The sequence below is a fragment of the Lissotriton helveticus genome, chromosome 5_1 (genome assembly GCF_964261635.1).
Source record: "Lissotriton helveticus chromosome 5_1, aLisHel1.1, whole genome shotgun sequence".
Classification (NCBI taxonomy): Eukaryota; Metazoa; Chordata; class Amphibia; order Caudata; family Salamandridae; genus Lissotriton; species Lissotriton helveticus.
Genome location: NC_136065.1, coordinates 1,651,533,059 through 1,651,553,814, shown reverse-complemented (window position 1 = coordinate 1,651,553,814; position 20,756 = coordinate 1,651,533,059). Strand labels below are relative to the sequence as shown.

Here is a 20,756-nt window from a genome sequence, read left to right as displayed (position 1 = left end):
TGAATTGGATTGGTGTAACTGTTGTTTCTACAGGTGGTGAAAGGCTTTCAGCTACTTGAATAGGGCAAGTCAGGATTCATGAAATGTATACAACCTTTGAGTGTGTGTAAATTCGAATATCCAGGAAGGAGCAGTTTGTACAACTTTCAAAACAGTTTCTCTCCACTTCTGGAAACATCCAGAGCTATGTAAAGCATTTACTGAGCTTTAATCTCATGAAGAAAGAGGTTTAAATGCAAAAAAGAAAACAAAAGATTATCGTACTGGTGACATTCTCATTATATAGATTCCAAAAAAGTGCTTTAATTGAAAGGAGCTGAACAAAACACAATGGGATGTAAACCTAAATAACTATAAATAATATATTTTCCATCCTTGCATACCACCTACAGTATATAAATAAACACAGCAGGACACATGACCGCGTGGCCTAATGGATAAGGCGTCTGACTTCGGATCAGAAGATTGAGGGTTCGAGTCCCTTCGTGGTCGGTTTTTGACAATGGCCACACAATTCAGGTTTCCATTCAGAATGGAAGCAGGCTCTTCCAATACTCTTATAGCCATCATGTTCTCATTCCTAATTAATAATAAAGTGGAGTACATACTGCACAGTCATTTAGATTGCATCTTCAGTCTAAAATCTAGTGCATTTAAGTGGCATTAAAAAGTGCTTCTATGTACATGCACTGAATATGTACTAGGTTTGCAGAATTCTGACTTGAGAGAATGGGTTTTAGCTTAAGTGTGTGTAGATGAACTGCAAGGTGTGTAAGTATGTGTTCATGTAGTGCTTCAAGTGTAAAATCTGTATGATTTGTGCAGTTAAAATGCTCATTTTGCCTACGAGAAAGAAAAGTACTACAGAAGAATTATAAAGGATTGGCACATTGGCTGCCTTTGCTGATGACACAGATGGCTTATTTGTAAAGCACTGGTCTATTAAGTTGCAGAGTGTGGTTGAACTTGGTTAGTAGACTTGGTGCCTGTTTCTGTGTCCTGCTGAAGACAAGGACGGCTTGATACTACTGTCAAAGCCCAGTTTATTGAGAAAAGCATCCATGGAAGAAGAAGTGTTGATTCGAAAATGGTTCTCCTCCAATTTCTCTCCACTTGCTAGAAATACTGAGTCTCCATTATAGCACAGAACAGAGTGTTAAAGTCGGGGATGGAAGAGGATGAAAATGGGAAGTTTACTTAAGGAGAGAACTGAGAAATGTCCTTTGTGCAGACACCAGTGTTGGACGATTGAATACATTTAAATAATGCCTCTAGATTGCTGGTATTGATCTGTGCCTCAGTGACCTAATGGATAAGGCACTGGCCTCCTAAGCCAGGGATTGTGGGTTCGAGTCCCATCTGAGGTGCAAAGCTATGTCCACTCTTACTTTTCCAGAAAAAATAAATATATTTATTACATGCTTCCTCTCAGAAGCTTATGAGGTATTCGGAATTTTGAAATGGTACCATTTTACTTCTGTACTCTTCAGAGTCATGTTGATGTTCTGAAACTACAAAGTAGATTTTTGAAACACCTAACTTTGTCAGATGCATTTTTGACCCGGCCGAAGATATTCCTTTGGAAAAAATTATTTGAATTGGATTGGTGTAACTGTTGTTTCTAGATGTGGTGAAAGGCTTTCAGCTACTTGAATAGGGCAAGTCAGGATTCATGAAAGGTATACAACCTTTGAGTGTGTGTAAATTGGAATATCCAAGAAGGAGCAGTTTGTACTACTTTCAAAACAGTTTCTCTCCACTTCTGGAAACATCCAGAGCTATGTAAAGCATTTACTGAGCTTTAATCTCATGAAGAAAGAGGTTTAAATGAAAAAAAGAAAACAAAAGATTATCGTACTGGTGACATTCTCATTATATAGATTCCAAAAAAGTGCTTTAATTGAAAGGAGCTGAAAAAAACACAATGGGATGTAAACCTAAATACCTATAAATAATATATTTTCCATCCTTGCATACCACCTACAGTATAAAAATAAACACAGCAGGACACATTACGGCGTGGCCTAATGGATAAGGCGTCTGACTTCGGATCAGAAGATTGAGGGTTCGAGTTCCTTCGTGGTCTGTTTTTGACAATGGCCACGCAATTCAGGTTTCCATTCAGAATGGAAGCAGGCTCTTCCAATACTCTTATAGCCATCATGTTCTCATTCCTAATTAATAATAAAGTGGAGTACATACTGCACAGTCATTTAGATTGCATCTTCAGTCTAAAATCTAGTGCATTTAATTGGCATTAAAAAGTGCATCTATGTACATGCACTGAATATGTACTAGGTTTGCAGAATTCTGACTTGACAGAATGAGTTTTAGCTTAAGTGTGTGTAGATGAACTGCAAGGTGTGTAAGTATGTGTTCATGTAATGCTTCAAGTGTAAAATCTGTATGATTTGTGCAGTTAAAGTGCTCATTTTGCCTACGAGAAAGAAAAGTACTACAGAAGAATTATAAAGGATTGGCACATTGGCTGCCTTTGCTGATTACGCAGATGGCTTATTTGTAAAGCACTGGTCTATTAAGTTGCAGAGTGTGGTTGAACTTGGTTAGTAGACTTGGTGCCTGTTTCTGTGTCTTGCTGAAGACAAGGACGGCTTGATACCACTGTCAAAGCCCAGTTTATTGAGAAAAGCATCCATGGAAGAAGAAGTGCTGATTCGAAAATGGTTCTCCTCCAATATCTCTCGACTTGCTAGAAATACAGAGTCTCCATTATAGCACAGAACAGAGTGTTAAAGTCGGGGATGGAAGAGGATGAGAATTGGAAGTTTACTTATGGGGAGAACTGCGAAATGTCCTGTGTGCAGACACCAGTGTTGGACGATTGAATACATTTAAATAATGCCTCTAGATTACTGGCTTTTATCTGTGCCTTAGTGGCATAATGGATAAGGCACTGGCCTCCTAATCCAGGGATTGTGGGTTCGAGTACCATCTGAGGTGCAAACCAATGTCTACTCTTCCACTTCCAGAAAAATAAATATATTTATTACATGCTTCCTCTCAGAAGCTTATGAGGTATTAGGAACTTTGAAATGGTACCATTTTACTTCTGTACTCTTCAGAGTCATGTTGATGTTCTGAAACTACAAAGTAGATTTTTAAACACCTATCTTTGTCAGATGCATTTTTGACCCGGCAGAAGATATTCCTTTGGAAAAAATGATTTGAATTGGATTGGTGTAACTGTTGTTTCTACAGGTGGTGAAAGGCTTTCAGCTACTTGAATAGGGCAAGTCAGGATTCATGAAATGTATACAACCTTTGAGTGTGTGTAAATTCGAATATCCAGGAAGGAGCAGTTTGTACAACTTTCAAAACAGTTTCTCTCCACTTCTGGAAACATCCAGAGCTATGTAAAGCATTTACTGAGCTTTAATCTCATGAAGAAAGAGGTTTAAATGCAAAAAAGAAAACAAAAGATTATCGTACTGGTGACATTCTCATTATATAGATTCCAAAAAGTGCTTTAATTGAAAGAGCTGAAAAAAACACAATGGGATGTAAACCTAAATAACTATAAATAATATATTTTCCATCCTTGCATAACACCTACAGTATGAAAATTAACACAGCAGGACACATGACCGCGTGGCTTAATGGATAAGGCGTCTGACTTCGGATCAGAAGATTGAGGGTGCGAGTTCCTTCGTGGTCGGTTTTTGACAATGGCCACACAATTCAGGTTTCCATTCAGAATGGAAGCAGGCTCTTCCAATACTCTCATAGCCATCATGTTCTCATTCCTAATTAATAATAAAGTGGAGTACATACTGCACAGTCATTTAGATTTCATCTTCAGTCTATAATCTAGTGCATTTAAGTGGCATTAAAAAGTGCTTCTATGTACATGCACTGAATATGTACTAGGTTTGCAGAATTCTGACTTGACAGAATGGGTTTTAGCTTAAGTGTGTGTAGATGAACTGCAAGGTGTGTAAGTATGTGTTCATGTAGTGCTTCAAGTGTAAAATCTGTATGATTTGTGCAGTTAAAGTGCTAATTTTGCCTACGAGAAAGAAAAGTACTACAGAAGAATTATAAAGGATTGGCACATTGGATGCCTTTGCTGATGACACAGATGGCTTATTTGTAAAGCACTGGTCTATTAAGTTGCAGAGTGTGGTTGAACTTGGTTAGTAGACTTGGTGCCTGTTTCTGTGTCCTGCTGAAGACAAGGACGGCTTGATACCACTGTCAAAGCCCAGTTTATTGAGAAAACCATCCATGGAAGAAGAAGTGTTGATTCGAAAATGGTTCTCCTCCAATTTCTCTCCACTTGCTAGAAATACAGAGTCTCCATTATAGCACAGAACAGAGTGTTAAAGTCGGGGATGGAAGAGGATGAAAATTGGAAGTTTACTTATGGAGAGAACTGAGAAATGTCCTGTGTGCAGACACCAGTGTTGGACGATTGAATACATTTAAATAATGCCTCTAGATTTATCGCATTTATCTGTGCCTCAGTGGCCTAATGGATAAGGCACTGGCCTCTTAAACCAGGGATTGTGGGTTCGAGTCCCATCTGAGGTGCAAACCAATGTCCACTCTTCCTTTTCCAGAAAAATAAATATATGTATTACATGCTTCCTCTCAGAAGCTTATGAGGTAATAGGAACTTTGAAATGGTACCATTTTACTTCTGTACTCTTCAGAGTCATGTTGATGTTATGAAACTACAAAGTAGAATTTTTAAACACCTATCTTTGTCAGATGCATTTTTGACCCGGCAGAAGATATTCCAATGGAAAAAATTATTTGAATTGGATTGGTGTAACTGTTGTTTCTAGAGGTGGTGAAAGGCTTTCAGCTACTTGAATAGGGCAAGTCAGGATTCATGAAATGTATACAAAATTTGAGTGTGTGTAAATTGGAATATCCAGGAAGGAGCAGTTTGTACAACTTTCAAAACAGTTTCTCTCCACTTCTGGAAACATCCAGAGCTATGTAAAGCATTTACTGAGCTTTAATCTCATGAAGAAAGAGGTTTAAATGCAAAAAAGATAACAAAAGATTATCGTACTGGTGACATTCTCATTATATAGATTCCAAAAAAGTGCTTTAATTGAAAGGAGCTGAAAAAAACACAATGGGATGTAAACCTAAATAACTATAAATAATATATTTTCCATCCTTGCATACCACCTACAGTATATAAATAAACACAGCAGGACACATGACCGCGTGGCCTAATGGATAAGGCGTCTGACTTCGGATCAGAAGATTGAGGGTTCGAGTCCCTTCGTGGTCGGTTTTTGACAATGGCCACACAATTCAGGTTTCCATTCAGAATGGAAGCAGGCTCTTCCAATACTCTTATAGCCATCATGTTCTCATTCCTAATTAATAATAAAGTGGAGTACATACTGCACAGTCATTTAGATTGCATCTTCAGTCTAAAATCTAGTGCATTTAAGTGGCATTAAAAAGTGCTTCTATGTACATGCACTGAATATGTACTAGGTTTGCAGAATTCTGACTTGAGAGAATGGGTTTTAGCTTAAGTGTGTGTAGATGAACTGCAAGGTGTGTAAGTATGTGTTCATGTAGTGCTTCAAGTGTAAAATCTGTATGATTTGTGCAGTTAAAATGCTCATTTTGCCTACGAGAAAGAAAAGTACTACAGAAGAATTATAAAGGATTGGCACATTGGCTGCCTTTGCTGATGACACAGATGGCTTATTTGTAAAGCACTGGTCTATTAAGTTGCAGAGTGTGGTTGAACTTGGTTAGTAGACTTGGTGCCTGTTTCTGTGTCCTGCTGAAGACAAGGACGGCTTGATACTACTGTCAAAGCCCAGTTTATTGAGAAAAGCATCCATGGAAGAAGAAGTGTTGATTCGAAAATGGTTCTCCTCCAATTTCTCTCCACTTGCTAGAAATACTGAGTCTCCATTATAGCACAGAACAGAGTGTTAAAGTCGGGGATGGAAGAGGATGAAAATGGGAAGTTTACTTAAGGAGAGAACTGAGAAATGTCCTTTGTGCAGACACCAGTGTTGGACGATTGAATACATTTAAATAATGCCTCTAGATTGCTGGTATTGATCTGTGCCTCAGTGACCTAATGGATAAGGCACTGGCCTCCTAAGCCAGGGATTGTAGGTTCGAGTCCCATCTGAGGTGCAAAGCTATGTCCACTCTTACTTTTCCAGAAAAAATAAATATATTTATTACATGCTTCCTCTCAGAAGCTTATGAGGTATTCGGAATTTTGAAATGGTACCATTTTACTTCTGTACTCTTCAGAGTCATGTTGATGTTCTGAAACTACAAAGTAGATTTTTGAAACACCTATCTTTGTCAGATGCATTTTTGACCCGGCCGAAGATATTCCTTTGGAAAAAATTATTTGAATTGGATTGGTGTAACTGTTGTTTCTAGATGTGGTGAAAGGCTTTCAGCTACTTGAATAGGGCAAGTCAGGATTCATGAAAGGTATACAACCTTTGAGTGTGTGTAAATTGGAATATCCAAGAAGGAGCAGTTTGTACTACTTTCAAAACAGTTTCTCTCCACTTCTGGAAACATCCAGAGCTATGTAAAGCATTTACTGAGCTTTAATCTCATGAAGAAAGAGGTTTAAATGAAAAAAAGAAAACAAAAGATTATCGTACTGGTGACATTCTCATTATATAGATTCCAAAAAAGTGCTTTAATTGAAAGGAGCTGAAAAAAACACAATGGGATGTAAACCTAAATACCTATAAATAATATATTTTCCATCCTTGCATACCACCTACAGTATAAAAATAAACACAGCAGGACACATTACGGCGTGGCCTAATGGATAAGGCGTCTGACTTCGGATCAGAAGATTGAGGGTTCGAGTTCCTTCGTGGTCTGTTTTTGACAATGGCCACGCAATTCAGGTTTCCATTCAGAATGGAAGCAGGCTCTTCCAATACTCTTATAGCCATCATGTTCTCATTCCTAATTAATAATAAAGTGGAGTACATACTGCACAGTCATTTAGATTGCATCTTCAGTCTAAAATCTAGTGCATTTAATTGGCATTAAAAAGTGCTTCTATGTACATGCACTGAATATGTACTAGGTTTGCAGAATTCTGACTTGACAGAATGAGTTTTAGCTTAAGTGTGTGTAGATGAACTGCAAGGTGTGTAAGTATGTGTTCATGTAATGCTTCAAGTGTAAAATCTGTATGATTTGTGCAGTTAAAGTGCTCATTTTGCCTACGAGAAAGAAAAGTACTACAGAAGAATTATAAAGGATTGGCACATTGGCTGCCTTTGCTGATTACGCAGATGGCTTATTTGTAAAGCACTGGTCTATTAAGTTGCAGAGTGTGGTTGAACTTGGTTAGTAGACTTGGTGCCTGTTTCTGTGTCTTGCTGAAGACAAGGACGGCTTGATACCACTGTCAAAGCCCAGTTTATTGAGAAAAGCATCCATGGAAGAAGAAGTGCTGATTCGAAAATGGTTCTCCTCCAATATCTCTCGACTTGCTAGAAATACAGAGTCTCCATTATAGCACAGAACAGAGTGTTAAAGTCGGGGATGGAAGAGGATGAGAATTGGAAGTTTACTTATGGGGAGAACTGCGAAATGTCCTGTGTGCAGACACCAGTGTTGGACGATTGAATACATTTAAATAATGCCTCTAGATTACTGGCTTTTATCTGTGCCTTAGTGGCATAATGGATAAGGCACTGGCCTCCTAATCCAGGGATTGTGGGTTCGAGTACCATCTGAGGTGCAAACCAATGTCTACTCTTCCACTTCCAGAAAAATAAATATATTTATTACATGCTTCCTCTCAGAAGCTTATGAGGTATTAGGAACTTTGAAATGGTACCATTTTACTTCTGTACTCTTCAGAGTCATGTTGATGTTCTGAAACTACAAAGTAGATTTTTAAACACCTATCTTTGTCAGATGCATTTTTGACCCGGCAGAAGATATTCCTTTGGAAAAAATCATTTGAATTGGATTGGTGTAACTGTTGTTTCTAGAGGTGGTGAAAGGCTTTCAGCTACTTGAATAGGGCAAGTCAGGATTCATGAAAGGTATACAACCTTTGAGTGTGTGTAAATTGGAATATCCAGGAAGGAGCAGTTTGTACTACTTTCAAAACAGTTTCTCTCCACTTCTGGAAACATCCAGAGCTATGTAAAGCATTTACTGAGCTTTAATCTCATGAAGAAAGAGGTTTAAATGCAAAAAAGAAAACAAAAGATTATCGTACTGGTGACATTCTCATTATATAGATTCCAAAAAAGTGCTTTAAATGAAAGGAGCTGAAAAAACACACAATGGGATGTAAACCTAAATAACTATAAATAATATATTTTCCATCCTTGCCTACCACCTACAGTATAAAAATAAACACAGCATGGCACATGACTGCGTCGCCTAATGGATAAGGCGTCTGATTTCGGATCAGAAGATTGAGGGTTCGAGTCCCTTCGTGGTCAGTTTTTGCCAATGGTCACACAATTCAGGTTTCCATTCAGAATGGAAGCAGGCCTTCCAATACTCTTATAGCCATCATGTTCTCATTCCTAATTAATAATAAAGTGGAGTACATACTGCACAGTCATTTAAATTGCATCTTCAGTCTAAAATCTAGTGCATTTAAGTGGCATTAAAAAGTGCTTCTATATACATGCACTGAATATGTACTAGGTTTGCAGAATTCTGACTTGACAGAAAGGGTTTTAGCTTAAGTGTGTGTAGATGAACTGCAAGGTGTGTAAGTATGTGTTCATGTAGTGCTTCAAGTGTAAAATCTGTATGATTTGTGCAGTTAAAGTGCTCATTTTTCCTACGAGAAAGAAAAGTACTACAGAAGAATTATAAAGGAGTGGCACATTGGCTGCCTTTGCTGATGACACAGATGGCTAATTTGTAAAGCACTGGTCTATTAAGTTGCAGAGTGTGGTTGAACTTGGTTAGTAGACTTGGTGCCTGTTTCTGTGTCCTGCTGAAGACAAGGACGGCTTGATACCACTGTCAAAGCCCAGTTTATTGAGAAAAGCATCCATGGAAGAAGAAGTGTTGATTCGAAAATGGTTGTCCTCCGATTTCTCTCCACTTGCTAGAAATACTGAGTCTCCATTATAGCACAGAACAGAGTGTTAAAGTCGGGGATGGAAGAGGATGAAAATGGGAAGTTTACTTAAGGAGAGAACTGAGAAATGTCCTTTGTGCAGACACCAGTGTTGGACGATTGAATACATTTAAATAATGCCTCTAGATTGCTGGTAGTGATCTGTGCCTCAGTGACCTAATGGATAAGGCACTGGTCTCCTAAGCCAGGGATTGTGGGTTCGAGTCCCATCCGAGGTGCAAACCTATGTCCACTCTTACTTTTCCAGAAAAAATAAATATATTTATTACATGCTTCCTCTCAGAAGCTTATGAGGTATTAGGAATTTTGAAATGGTACCATTTTACTTCTGTACTTTTCAGAGTCATGTTGATGTTCTGAAACTACAAAGTAGATTTTTGAAACACCTATCTTTGTCAGATGCATTTTTGACCCGGCAGAAGATATTCCTTTGGAAAAAATTATTTGAATTGGATTGGTGTAACTGTTGTTTCTAGATGTGGTGAAAGGCTTTCAGCTACTTGAATAGGGCAAGTCAGGATTCATGAAAGGTATACAACCTTTGAGTGTGTGTAAATTGGAATATCCAGGAAGGAGCAGTTTGTACTACTTTCAAAACAGTTTCTCTCCACTTCTGGAAACATCCAGAGCTATGTAAAGCATTTACTGAGCTTTAATCTCATGAAGAAAGAGGTTTAAATGCAAAAAAGAAAACAAAAGATTATCGTACTGGTGACATTCTCATTTTATAGATTCCAAAAAAGTGCTTTAATTGAAAGGAGCTGAAAAAAACCACAATGGGATGTATACCTAAATAACTATAAATAATATATTTTCCATCCTTGCATACCACCTACAGTATAAAAATAAACACAGCATGGCACATGACTGCGTCGCCTAATGGATAAGGCGTCTGACTTCGGATCAGAAGATTGAGGGTTCGAGTCCCTTCGTGGTCAGTTTTTGCCAATGGTCACACAATTCAGGTTTCCATTCAGAATGGAAGCAGGCTCTTCCAATACTCTTATAGCCATCATGTTCTCATTCCTAATTAATAATAAAGTGGAGTACATACTGCAAAGTCATTTAGATTGCATCTTCAGTCTAAAATCTAGTGCATTTAATTGGCATTAAAAAGTGCTTCTATGTACATGCACTGAATATGTACTAGGTTTGCAGAATTCTGACTTGACAGAATGGGTTTTAGCTTAAGTGTGTGTAGATGAACTGCAAGGTGTGTAAGTATGTGTTCATGTAGTGCTTCAAGTGTAAAATCTGTATGATTTGTGCAGTTAAAGTGCTCATTTTGCCTATGAGAAAGAAAAGTACTACAGAAGAATTATAAAGGAATGGCACATAGGCTGCCTTTGCTGATGACACAGATGGCTTATTTGTAAAGCACTGGTCTATTAAGTTGCAGAGTGTGGTTGAACTTGGTTAGTAGACTTGGTGCCTGTTTCTGTGTCTTGCTGAAGACAAGGACGGCTGATACCACTGTCAAAGCCCAGTTTATTGAGAAAAGCATCCATGGAAGAAGAAGTGTTGATTCGAAAATGGTTCTCCTCCAATATCTCTCCACTTGCTAGAAATACAGAGTCTCCATTATAGCACAGAACAGAGTGTTAAAGTCGGGGATGGAAGAGGATGAAAATTGGAAGTTTACTTATGGAGAGAACTGAGAAATGTCCTGTGTGCAGACACCAGTGTTGGACGATTGAATACATTTAAATAATGCCTCTAGATTACTGGCTTTTATCTGTGCCTCAGTGGCCTAATGGATAAGGCACTGGCCTCCTAAGCCAGGAATTGTGGGTTCGAGTCCCATCTGAGGTGCAAACCAATGTCCACTCTTCCTCTTCCAGAAAAATAAATATATTTATCACATGCTTCCTCTCAGAAGCTTATGAGGTATTAGGAACTTTGAAATGGTACCATTTTACTTCTGTACTCTTCAGAGTCATGTTGATGTTCTGAAACTACAAAGTAGATTTTTAAACACCTATCTTTGTCAGATGCATTTTTGACCCGGCAGAAGATATTCCTTTGGAAAGAATGATTTGAATTGGATTGGTGTAACTGTTGTTTCTACAGGTGGTGAAAGGCTTTCAGCTACTTGAATAGGGCAAGTCAGGATTCATGAAATGTATACAACCTTTGAGTGTGTGTAAATTGGAATATCCAGGAAGGAGCAGTTTGTACAACTTTCAAAACAGTTTCTCTCCACTTCTGGAAACATCCAGAGCTATGTAAAGCATTTACTGAGCTTTAATCTCGTGAAGAAAGAGGTTTAAATGCAAAAAAGAAAACAAACGATTATCGTACTGGTGACATTCTCATTATATAGATTCCAAAAAAGTGCTTTAATTGAAAGAGCTGAAAAAAACACAATGGGATGTAAACCTAAATAACTATAAATAATATATTTTCCATCCTTGCATAACACCTACAGTATAAAAATAAACACAGCAGGACACATGACCGTGTGGCCTAATGGATAAGGCGTCTGACTTCGGATCAGAAGATTGAGGGTTCGAGTTCCTTTGTGGTCGGTTTTTGACAATGGCCACACAATTCAGGTTTCCATTCAGAATGGAAGCAGGCTCTTCCAATACTCTCATAGCCATCATGTTCTCATTCCTAATTAATAATAAAGTGGAGTACATACTGCACAGTCATTTAGATTGCATCTTCAGTCTAAAATCTAGGCATTAAAAAGTGCTTCTATGTTCATGCACTGAATATGTACTAGGTTTGCAGAATTCTGACTTGAGAGAATGGTTTTTAGCTTAAGTGTGTGTAGATGAACTGCAAGGTGTGTAAGTAAGTGTTCATGTAGTGCTTCAAGTGTAAAATCTGTATGATTTGTGCAGTTAAAGTGCTAATTTTGCCTACGAGAAAGAAAAGTACTACAGAAGAATTATAAAGGATTGGCACATTGGCTGCCTTTGCTGATGACACAGATGGCTAATTTGTAAAGCACTGGTCTATTAAGTTGCAGAGTGTGGTTGAACTTGGTTAGTAGACTTGGTGCCTGTTTCTGTGTCCTGCTGAAGACAAGGACGGCTTGATACCACTGTCAAAGCCCAGTTTATTGAGAAAAGCATCCATGGAAGAAGAAGTGTTGATTCGAAAATGGTTCTCCTCCAATTTCTCTCCACTTGCTAGAAATACTGAGTCTCCATTATAGCACAGAACAGAGTGTTAAAGTCGGGGATGGAAGAGGATGAAAATGGGAAGTTTACTTAAGGAGAGAACTGAGAAATGTCCTGTGTACAGACACCAGTGTTGGACGATTGAATACATTTAAATAATGCCTCTAGATTGCTGGTATTTATCTGTGCCTCAGTGGCCTAATGGATAAGGCACTGGCCTCCTAAGCCAGGGATTGTGGGTTCGAGTCCCATCTGAGGTGCAAACCTATGTCCAATCTTACTTTTCCAGAAAAAATAAATATATTTATTACATGCTTCCTCTCAGAAGCTTATGAGGTATTAGGAATTTTGAAATGGTACCATTTTACTTCTGTACTCTTCAGAGTCATGTTGATGTTCTGAAACTACAAAGTAGATTTTTGAAACACCTATCTTTGTCAGATGCATTTTTGACCCGGCAGAAGATATTCCTTTGAAAAAAATCATTTGAATTGGATTGGTGTAACTGTTGTTTCTAGAGGTGGTGAAAGGCTTTCAGCTACTTGAATAGGGCAAGTCAGGATTCATGAAAGGTATACAACCTTTGAGTGTGTGTAAATTGGAATATCCAGGAAGGAGCAGTTTGTACTACTTTCAAAACAGTTTCTCTCCACTTATGGAAACATCAAGAGCTATGTAAAGCATTTACTGAGCTTTAATCTCATGAAGAAAGAGGTTTAAATGCAAAAAAGAAAACAAAAGATTATCGTACTGGTGACATTCTCATTATATAGATTCCAAAAAAGTGCTTTAATTGAAAGGAGCTGAAAAAACCCACAATGGGATGTAAACCTAAATAACTATAAACAATATATTTTCCATCCTTGCCTACCACCTACAGTATAAAAATAAACACAGCATGGCACATGACTGCGTCGCCTAATGGATAAGGCGTCTGATTTCGGATCAGAAGATTGAGGGTTCGAGTCCCTTCGTGGTCAGTTTTTGCCAATGGTCACACAATTCAGGTTTCCATTCAGAATGGAAGCAGGCCTTCCAATACTCTTATAGGCATCATGTTCTCATTCCTAATTAATAATAAAGTGGAGTACATACTGCACAGTCATTTAAATTGCATCTTTAGTCTAAAATCTAGTGCATTTAAGTGACATTAAAAAGTGCTTCTATATATATGCACTGAATATGTACTAGGTTTGCAGAATTCTGACTTGACAGAAAGGGTTTTATCTTAAGTGTGTGTAGATGAACTGCAAGGTGTGTAAGTATGTGTTCATGTAGTGCTTCAAGTGTAAAATCTGTATGATTTGTGCAGTTAAAATGCTCATTTTTCCTACGAGAAAGAAAAGTACTACAGAAGAATTATAAAGGATTGGCACATTGGCTGCCTTTGCTGATGACACAGATGGATAATTTGTAAAGCACTGGTCTATTAAGTTGCAGAGTGTGGTTGAACTTGGTTAGTAGACTTGGTGCCTGTTTCTGTGTCTTGCTGAAGACAAGGACGGCTAATACCACTGTCAAAGCCCAGTTTATTGAGAAAAGCATCCATGGAAGAAGAAGTGTTGATTCGAAAATGGTTCTCCTCCAATATCTCTCCACTTGCTAGAAATACAGAGTCTCCATTATAGCACAGAACAGAGTGTTAAAGTCGGGGATGGAAGAGGATGAAAATGGGAAGTTTACTTAAGGAGAGAACTGAGAAATGTCCTGTGTGCAGACACCAGTGTTGGACGATTGAATACATTTAAATAATGCCTCTAGATTACTGGCTTTTATCTGTGCCTCAGTGGCCTAATGCAGGTGTGCCCAAACCTGTCCTGGCGGGCCGTATCCATGCCAGATTTTTGGGATATTCCCATCTGGTGATCACGGTTCGATCCCCGGCGCCGGCGGCAGATCAGAGTTCCCAGGACGGGGTCCATGTGACCCAGGCAGTCCTATCCCCTGGGTGTACGTGGTTGTCCGACATGTCGGTCGGATGTGCTTTTACGTACCGGATCGGAATCGGCCCCCATAAAATCGTACGTAAAGTATATAGCAAATCAACCTGAAATCTGCTGGGTCAGAAAGGGCTCGATTCCGATCCGTGTCGGAAGGTTAGGAGTCCATACGAATTTGTCAGGACGGCATGGCAGAGTGCCCGGGATGTGCTCCATTGCTCTTGGGCAGTCGTCCCCCGGGCGTCCGGGGCTCCATCCAGGCCGACGGCATGGCAGAGTGCCCGGGACGGGCTCCATGCGTCCCGGGCATTCGTCCCCCGGGCGTCCGGGGCTCCATCCAGGCCGGCGGCATGGCAGAGTGCCCGGGTCGGGCTCCATGCGTCCCGGGCATTCGTCCCCCGGGCGCCTGAAACTGCTGGGTCAGAAAGGGCTCGATTCCGATCCGTGTCGTAAGGTTAGGAGTCCGTACGAATTTGTCGGGACGGCATGGCAGAGTGCCCGGGACGGGCTCCATGCGTCCCGGGCATTCGTCCCCCGGGCGTCCGGGGCTACATCCAGGCTGACGGTATGGCAGAGTGCCCGGGTCGGGCTCCATGGTTTTCACGGTGGTCCTCCCCTGGGTGTCAGGGGGCTCCTGGCCGACGGCATGGAAAAGTACCCAGGACGGGCTCCATGCGTCCCGGGCATTCGTCCCCCGGGCGTCCGGGGCTCCATCCAGGCCGACGGCATGGCAGAGTGCCTGGGTCGGGCTCCATGGTTTCCAGGGTGGTCCTCCCCAGGGTGTCGGGGCGCTCCAGGCCGAAGGCATGGAAAAGTGCCCAGGACGGGCTCCATGCGTCCCGGGCATTCGTCCCCCGGGCGTCCGGGGCTCCATCCAGGCTGACGGTATGGCAGAGTGCCCGGGTCGGGCTCCATGGCTTTCACGGTGGTCCACCCCTGGGTGTCTGGGGGCTCCAGGCCGAAGGCATGGAAAAGTGCCCAGGACGGGCTCCATGCGTCCCGGGCACGGGGACGAGGACAGGGTCGGGAGAGTCCAGGCGGCTTCACTTCCGTGTCCAGCCATCTGATCGCCCAGATTCCCTCGGCCATCTGGTCGCCCGGATCCCCTCGGGCATCTGGTCGCCCGCAACGCTTTCCTATGGGGCGACCAGATGGCCGAACTTCCCTGGAAGTCCCGATGAGGTGCCATTCGCCGCCCGGATCCCAGCGAGGGCTCCAGGAGGTCGGGTACATTCGCACCTTGGGTCCCCTCTGTCACCTCGCGTGCACAGATTACAAGAAAAGGGGGTAATTTTCCTCCGGATTACTAGGGAGAAGGGTACGCCCGGACACCCCTCCGAGGCTGGTGGTTCTCTGCCATGGGGACCAGATGGGCTATGCCTGGGCAACACCTCCCTAGGCCACCCGGGGCTTCCTTCCTCCAGGCCAACTGCATGTCAAATTGCCCAGGACGGGCTCCATGGCTCCTGGGTAGTCGTCCCCCGGGCGTCCGAGGCTCCATCCAGGCTGACGGCATGGAAAAGTGCCCAGGACGGGCTCCATGCGTCCCGGGCATTCGTCCCCTGGGCGTCCGGGGCTCCATCTAGGCTGACGGTATGGCAGAGTGCCCGGGTCGGGCTCCATGGTTTTCACGGTGGTCCTCCCCTGGGTGTCTGGGGGCTCCAGGCAGAAGGCATGGAAAAGTGCCCAGGACGGGCTCCATGCGTCCCAGGCATTCGTCCCCCGGGCGTCCGGGGCTCCATCCAGGCTGACGGTATGGCAGAGTGCCCGGGTCGGGCTCCATGGTTTTCACGGTGGTCCTCCCCTGGGTGTCTGGGGGCTCCAGGCCGAAGGCATGGAAAAGTGCCCAGGACGGGCTCCATGCGTCCCGGGCATTCGTCCCCCGGCGTCCGGGGCTCCATCCAGGCGGACGGCATGACAGAGTGCCCGGGTCGGGCTCCATGGGTCCCGTGCAGCCCTCCCCCGGGCGTCCGGGGCTCCCACCGCCAGGCCGACGGCATGTCAAAGTGCCCAGGACGGGCTCCATGAGTCCGGGACAGTCCTCCCCCGGGCGTCCGGGACACCCATCTCCAGGAGGCCAACGGCATTGGCAAAGTACTCAGGACGGGCTCCATGGGTCCCGGGCAGACGTCCCTCGGGCGTCCGGGGCACCCATCTCCGTGAGGCCAACGGCAGTGGCAAAGTACCCAGGACGGGCTCCATGGGTCCCGGGTAGACCTCCCACGGGCGTCCGGGGCACCCATCTCCACGAGGCCAACGGCATTGGCAAAGTACCCGGGAAGGGCTCCATGTATCCCGGGTAGACCTCCCCTGGGCGTCCGGGGCACCCATCTCCATGAGGCCAACGGCATTGGCAAAGTACCCAGGACGGGCTCCATGGGTCCCGGGCAGACCTCCCCCCGGGCGTCCGGGGCTCCCACCTCCAGGCTGACGGAATGTCAAAGTACCCAGGACGGGCTCCATGGGTCCCGGGCAGCTTCCCCCGGGCGTCCGGGGCACCCACCTCCAGGCCGACGGCATGTCAAAGTACCCAGGACGGGCTCCACGGGTCCCGGGCATTCCTCCCCCAGGTCGTCCGGGCCCTAGAGCTCCGGTGGTCCAACCTGCGCCTGAGGCCCAGCCGGGGTCCAAGAGCCCTGCCTTGCATGGGCAAGCAGTCAGGAACCCTACCGCGAAGGCTTGGGATGGATGGGGAGCTGGGAGTCCTTTCGATCCCGGCCCTCTGGTCGCCCGCGATGCTTTCCAATGGGGCGACCAGATGGCCGGGCTTCCCTGGAAGTCCCGATGAGGTGCCATTCGGCTCCTGGATCCCAGCTAGGGCTCCATGAGGTCGGGTTCTTTTACGCCTTGGGTCCCCTCTGTCACCTCGCGTGCACGGATTGCAAGAAAGGGGGGTAATTTCCCTCCGGATTACTAGGGGCAGGGTACGCCCGGACACCTCTCCAGGGCTGGTGGTTCTCTGCCCGGGGGACCAGATGAGATATGCCTGGGCAACACCTCCCCCGGGCGTCTGGGGGCTCCATTCTCCGGGCCAACGGCATGGCTCAATGCCCAGGACGGGCTCCACGTGTCCCGGACAGACCTCCCCTGGGCGTCCAGGGCACCCATCTCCAGGAGGCCAACGGGATTGCAAAGTACCCGGGAAGGGCTCCACGGGTCCCGGGCAGCCTTCCCCCGGGCGTCCGGGGCTCCCACCTCCAGGCCAACGGCATGTCACACTGCCCAGGACGGGCTCCATGGGCCCCGGACAGACCTCCCCCGGGCGTCCGGGGCACCCATCTCCAGGAGGCCAACGGGATGGCAAAGTACCCGGGAAGGGCTCCACGGATCCTGGGCAGCCTTCCCCCGGGCGTCCGGGGCTCCCACCTCCAGGCCGACGGCATGTCACAGTGCCCAGGACGGGCTCCATGGGCCCCGGACAGCCCTGCCCCCGGGCGTTCGGGGCACACATCTCCAGGAGGCCAACGGCGTTGCAAAGTACCCGGAAAGGACTCCACGGGTACCGGGCAGTCCTCCCCCGGGCGTCCGGGGCACCCATCTCCATGAGGCCAACGGCATTGGCAACGAACCCGGGAAGGGCTCCACGGGTCCCGGGCAGGCCTCCCCCGGGCGTCCAGGGCACCCACCTCCAGGCCGACGGCATGTAAAAGTGACCAGGACGGGCTCCATGGGTCCCGGGCAGCCCACCCCTGGGCATCTGGGGCATCCATCTCCAGGAGGCCAACGGCGTTGCAAAGTACCCGGGAAGGGCTCCACGGGTACCGGGCAGTCCTCCCCCGGGCGTCCGGGGGCTCCCTTCTCCAGGCCGACGGCATGGTTCAATGCCCAGGACGGGACGTCAAGTGGCCAGGACGGGCTCCATGCGTCCCGGGCATTTGTCCCGGGACGGGACGGGGTGGGGAAGAGTCCAGGCGGCTTCACCTCCATGCCCGGCCATCTGATCGCCCAGATTCCCTCGGCCATCTGGTCGCCCGGATCCCCTCGGGCATCTGGTCGCCCGCAACGCTTTCTTATGGGGGGGGACCAGATGGCCGAACTTCCCTGGAAGTCTTAATGAGGTGCCATTCGCCTCCCGGATCCCAGCGAGGGCTCCATGAGGTCGGGTTCTTTCACGCCTTGGGTCCCCTCTGTCACCTCGCGTGCACAGATTGCAAGAAAGGGGGGTAATTTGCATCCGGATTACTATGGGGCAGGGTATGCCCGGACACCCCTCCAGGGTTGGTGGTTCTCTGCCATGGGGACCAGATGGGATATGCCTGGGCAACACCTCCCTAGGCCACCTGGAGCTTCCTTCCTCCAGGCCAACTGCATGTCAAATTGCCCAGGACGGGCTCCATGGCTCTTGGGCAGTCGTCCCCCGGGCGTCCGGTGCTCCATCCAGGCCGACGGCATGGCAGAGTGCCCGGGACAGGCTCCATGCGTCCCGGGCCTTCGTCCCCCCGGGTGTCCGGGGCTCCATCCAGGCTGACGGCATGGCAGAGTGCCCGGGACGGGCTCCATGCGTCCCGGGCCTTCGTCCCCCGTGCGCCCGGGGCTCCATCCGGGCTGACGGCATGTCAGAGTGCCCAGGACGGGCTCCACGGGTCCCGGGCGTCCGGGGCTCCCTTTCCCCGGGCCAACGGCTTGTCAGAGTGCCCAGGACGGGCTCCACGGGCCCCGGGCGTCCGGGGCTCCCTTCCCCGGGCCAGCGGCATGTCAGAGTGCCCAGGACGGGCTCCACGGGCCCCGGTCATCCGGGGCACCCTTCCCCGGGCCAGCGGCATGTCAGAGTGCCCTGGACCAGTTCCACGGGTCCCGGGCAGTCCTCCCCCGGGCGTCCGGGGCTCCCTTCCCCGGGCCAAAGCAATTCAGAGTGCCCAGGACGGGCTCCACGGGTTCCGGGCGTCCAGGTCTCCCTTCCCCGGGCCAACGGCTTGTCAGAGTGCCCAGGACGGGCTCCACGGGCCCCGGGCGTCCGGGGCACCCTTCCCCGGGCCAGCGGCATGTCAGAGTGCCCAGGACGAGTTCCACGGGTCCCGGGCAGTCCTCCCCCGGGTGTCCGGGGCTCCCTTCCCCGGGCCAAAGCATTTCAGAGTGCCCAGGACGGGCTCCACGGGTCCCGGACGTCCGGGGCTCCCTTCCCCGGGCCAACGGCATACAGGAGTGCCCAGGACGGGCTCCACGGGTCCCGGACGTCCGGGGCTCCCTTCCCCGGGCCAACGGCATACAGGAGTGCCCAGGACGGGCTCCACAGGTCCCGGTCGTCTGGGGCTCCCTTCCCCGGGCCAACGGCTTGTCAGAGTGCCAAGGACGGGCTCCACGGGTCCCGAGCGTCTGGGGTCCCTTCCCCGGGCCAACAGCTTGTCAGAGTGCCCAGGACGGGCTCCACGGGTCCCGGGCAGTCCTCCCCCGGGCCAACAGCAGGTCAGAGTGCCCAGGACGGGCTCCACGGGTCCCGGGCAGCCCGCCCCCCGGGCGTTCGGGGCACCCATCTCCAGGAGGCCAACGGCGTTGCAAAGTACCCGGGAAGGGCTCCACGGGTACCGGGCAGTCCTCCCCCGGGCGCCCGGGGCTCCCTTCTCCAGGCCAACGGCATGGTTCAATGCCCAGGACGGGCTCCATGTGTCCCGGACAGACCTCCCCCGGGCGTCCGGGGCACCCATCTCCAGGCCAACGGCATGGCTCAATGCCCAGGACGGGCTCCATGGGTCCGGGGAGGCGTCCCATGCGCCTCTGGGCTTGGGAGCCCCGGCTGGGTCCAGGGGCCCGGGCGGGCCCCGGGTCGGGTGCTCCGGCCCTGGTCCCTGTCTCCCAGCCTACCGCACTGCCAAGGGCCTAGGAATGGGTTCCGTTGTTCCCGGGGAGCCTCCCCTTGCTTGGCTGGGTTCAGGAGCAGTGGCTAGGGCCCCTGAGGGCCCGGGGAGGGCGGCCTCCCCACCCCGGGCTCTGTCCTTGGTCCTGCTGCATGGCAGGGTGCCCGGGACGGGGTCCGGAGGGACCGGGGAGGCGTCCCATGCACCTCCGGGCTTGGGAGCCCCGGCTGGGTCCAGGGGCCCGGGCGGGCCCCGGGTCGGGTGCTCCGGCCCTGGGCCCTGTCTCCCAGCCTGCCGCACTGCCAAGGGCCCGGGAAGGGGTTCCGAATTGCCCGGGGAGCCTCCCCTTGCTTGGCTGGGTTCAGGAGCAGTGGCTAGGGCCCCTGAGGGCCCGGGGAGGGCGGCCTCCCCACCCCGGGCTCTGTCCTTGGTCCTGCTGCGTGGCAGGGTGCCCGGGACGGGGTCCGGAGGGACCGGGGAGGCGTCCCATGCGCCTCCGGGCTTGGGAGCCTAGGCTGCGTCCAGGGGCCCGGGTGGGCCCCGGGTCGGGTGCTCCGGCCCTCGGCCCTGTCTCCCAGCCTGCCGCACTGCCAAGGGCCCGGAAAGGGGTTCCGATGTGCCCGGGGAGCCTCCCCTTGCTTGTCTGTGTTCAGGAGCTCCATCCGGGGCCCCTGAGGGCCCGGGGATGGCGGCCTCCCCACCCCGGGCTCCGTCCTGGGTCCTGGCGCATGGCAGGGTGCCCAGGACGGGGTCCGGCGTGCCAGGGGAGGCTCACCCTGCG

The 20,756-nt window shown here is 48.2% G+C and overlaps 9 non-coding genes across 9 annotated transcripts; all 9 read left to right on the top strand.

The window, feature by feature from the left end:
* The first annotated feature begins 419 nt into the window (after positions 1 to 419).
* On the top strand, positions 420 to 492 carry TRNAR-UCG (transfer RNA arginine (anticodon UCG)). Its single transcript has one exon. It is a non-coding gene; the product is annotated as a tRNA-Arg (tRNA).
* Positions 493 to 1,294: 802 nt separating this feature from the next.
* Positions 1,295 to 1,367, top strand: TRNAR-CCU (transfer RNA arginine (anticodon CCU)). Its single transcript has one exon. It is a non-coding gene; the product is annotated as a tRNA-Arg (tRNA).
* A 3,829-nt stretch (positions 1,368 to 5,196) lies between these two features.
* TRNAR-UCG (transfer RNA arginine (anticodon UCG)) lies at positions 5,197 to 5,269 on the top strand. The gene has a single exon. It is a non-coding gene; the product is annotated as a tRNA-Arg (tRNA).
* Positions 5,270 to 8,383: 3,114 nt separating this feature from the next.
* On the top strand, positions 8,384 to 8,456 carry TRNAR-UCG (transfer RNA arginine (anticodon UCG)). Its single transcript has one exon. It is a non-coding gene; the product is annotated as a tRNA-Arg (tRNA).
* A 1,521-nt stretch (positions 8,457 to 9,977) lies between these two features.
* On the top strand, positions 9,978 to 10,050 carry TRNAR-UCG (transfer RNA arginine (anticodon UCG)). The gene has a single exon. It is a non-coding gene; the product is annotated as a tRNA-Arg (tRNA).
* An 801-nt stretch (positions 10,051 to 10,851) lies between these two features.
* Positions 10,852 to 10,924, top strand: TRNAR-CCU (transfer RNA arginine (anticodon CCU)). Its single transcript has one exon. It is a non-coding gene; the product is annotated as a tRNA-Arg (tRNA).
* Positions 10,925 to 11,567: 643 nt separating this feature from the next.
* Positions 11,568 to 11,640, top strand: TRNAR-UCG (transfer RNA arginine (anticodon UCG)). The gene has a single exon. It is a non-coding gene; the product is annotated as a tRNA-Arg (tRNA).
* Positions 11,641 to 12,430: 790 nt separating this feature from the next.
* Positions 12,431 to 12,503, top strand: TRNAR-CCU (transfer RNA arginine (anticodon CCU)). The gene has a single exon. It is a non-coding gene; the product is annotated as a tRNA-Arg (tRNA).
* A 647-nt stretch (positions 12,504 to 13,150) lies between these two features.
* Positions 13,151 to 13,223, top strand: TRNAR-UCG (transfer RNA arginine (anticodon UCG)). Its single transcript has one exon. It is a non-coding gene; the product is annotated as a tRNA-Arg (tRNA).
* Positions 13,224 to 20,756: the final 7,533 nt, after the last annotated feature.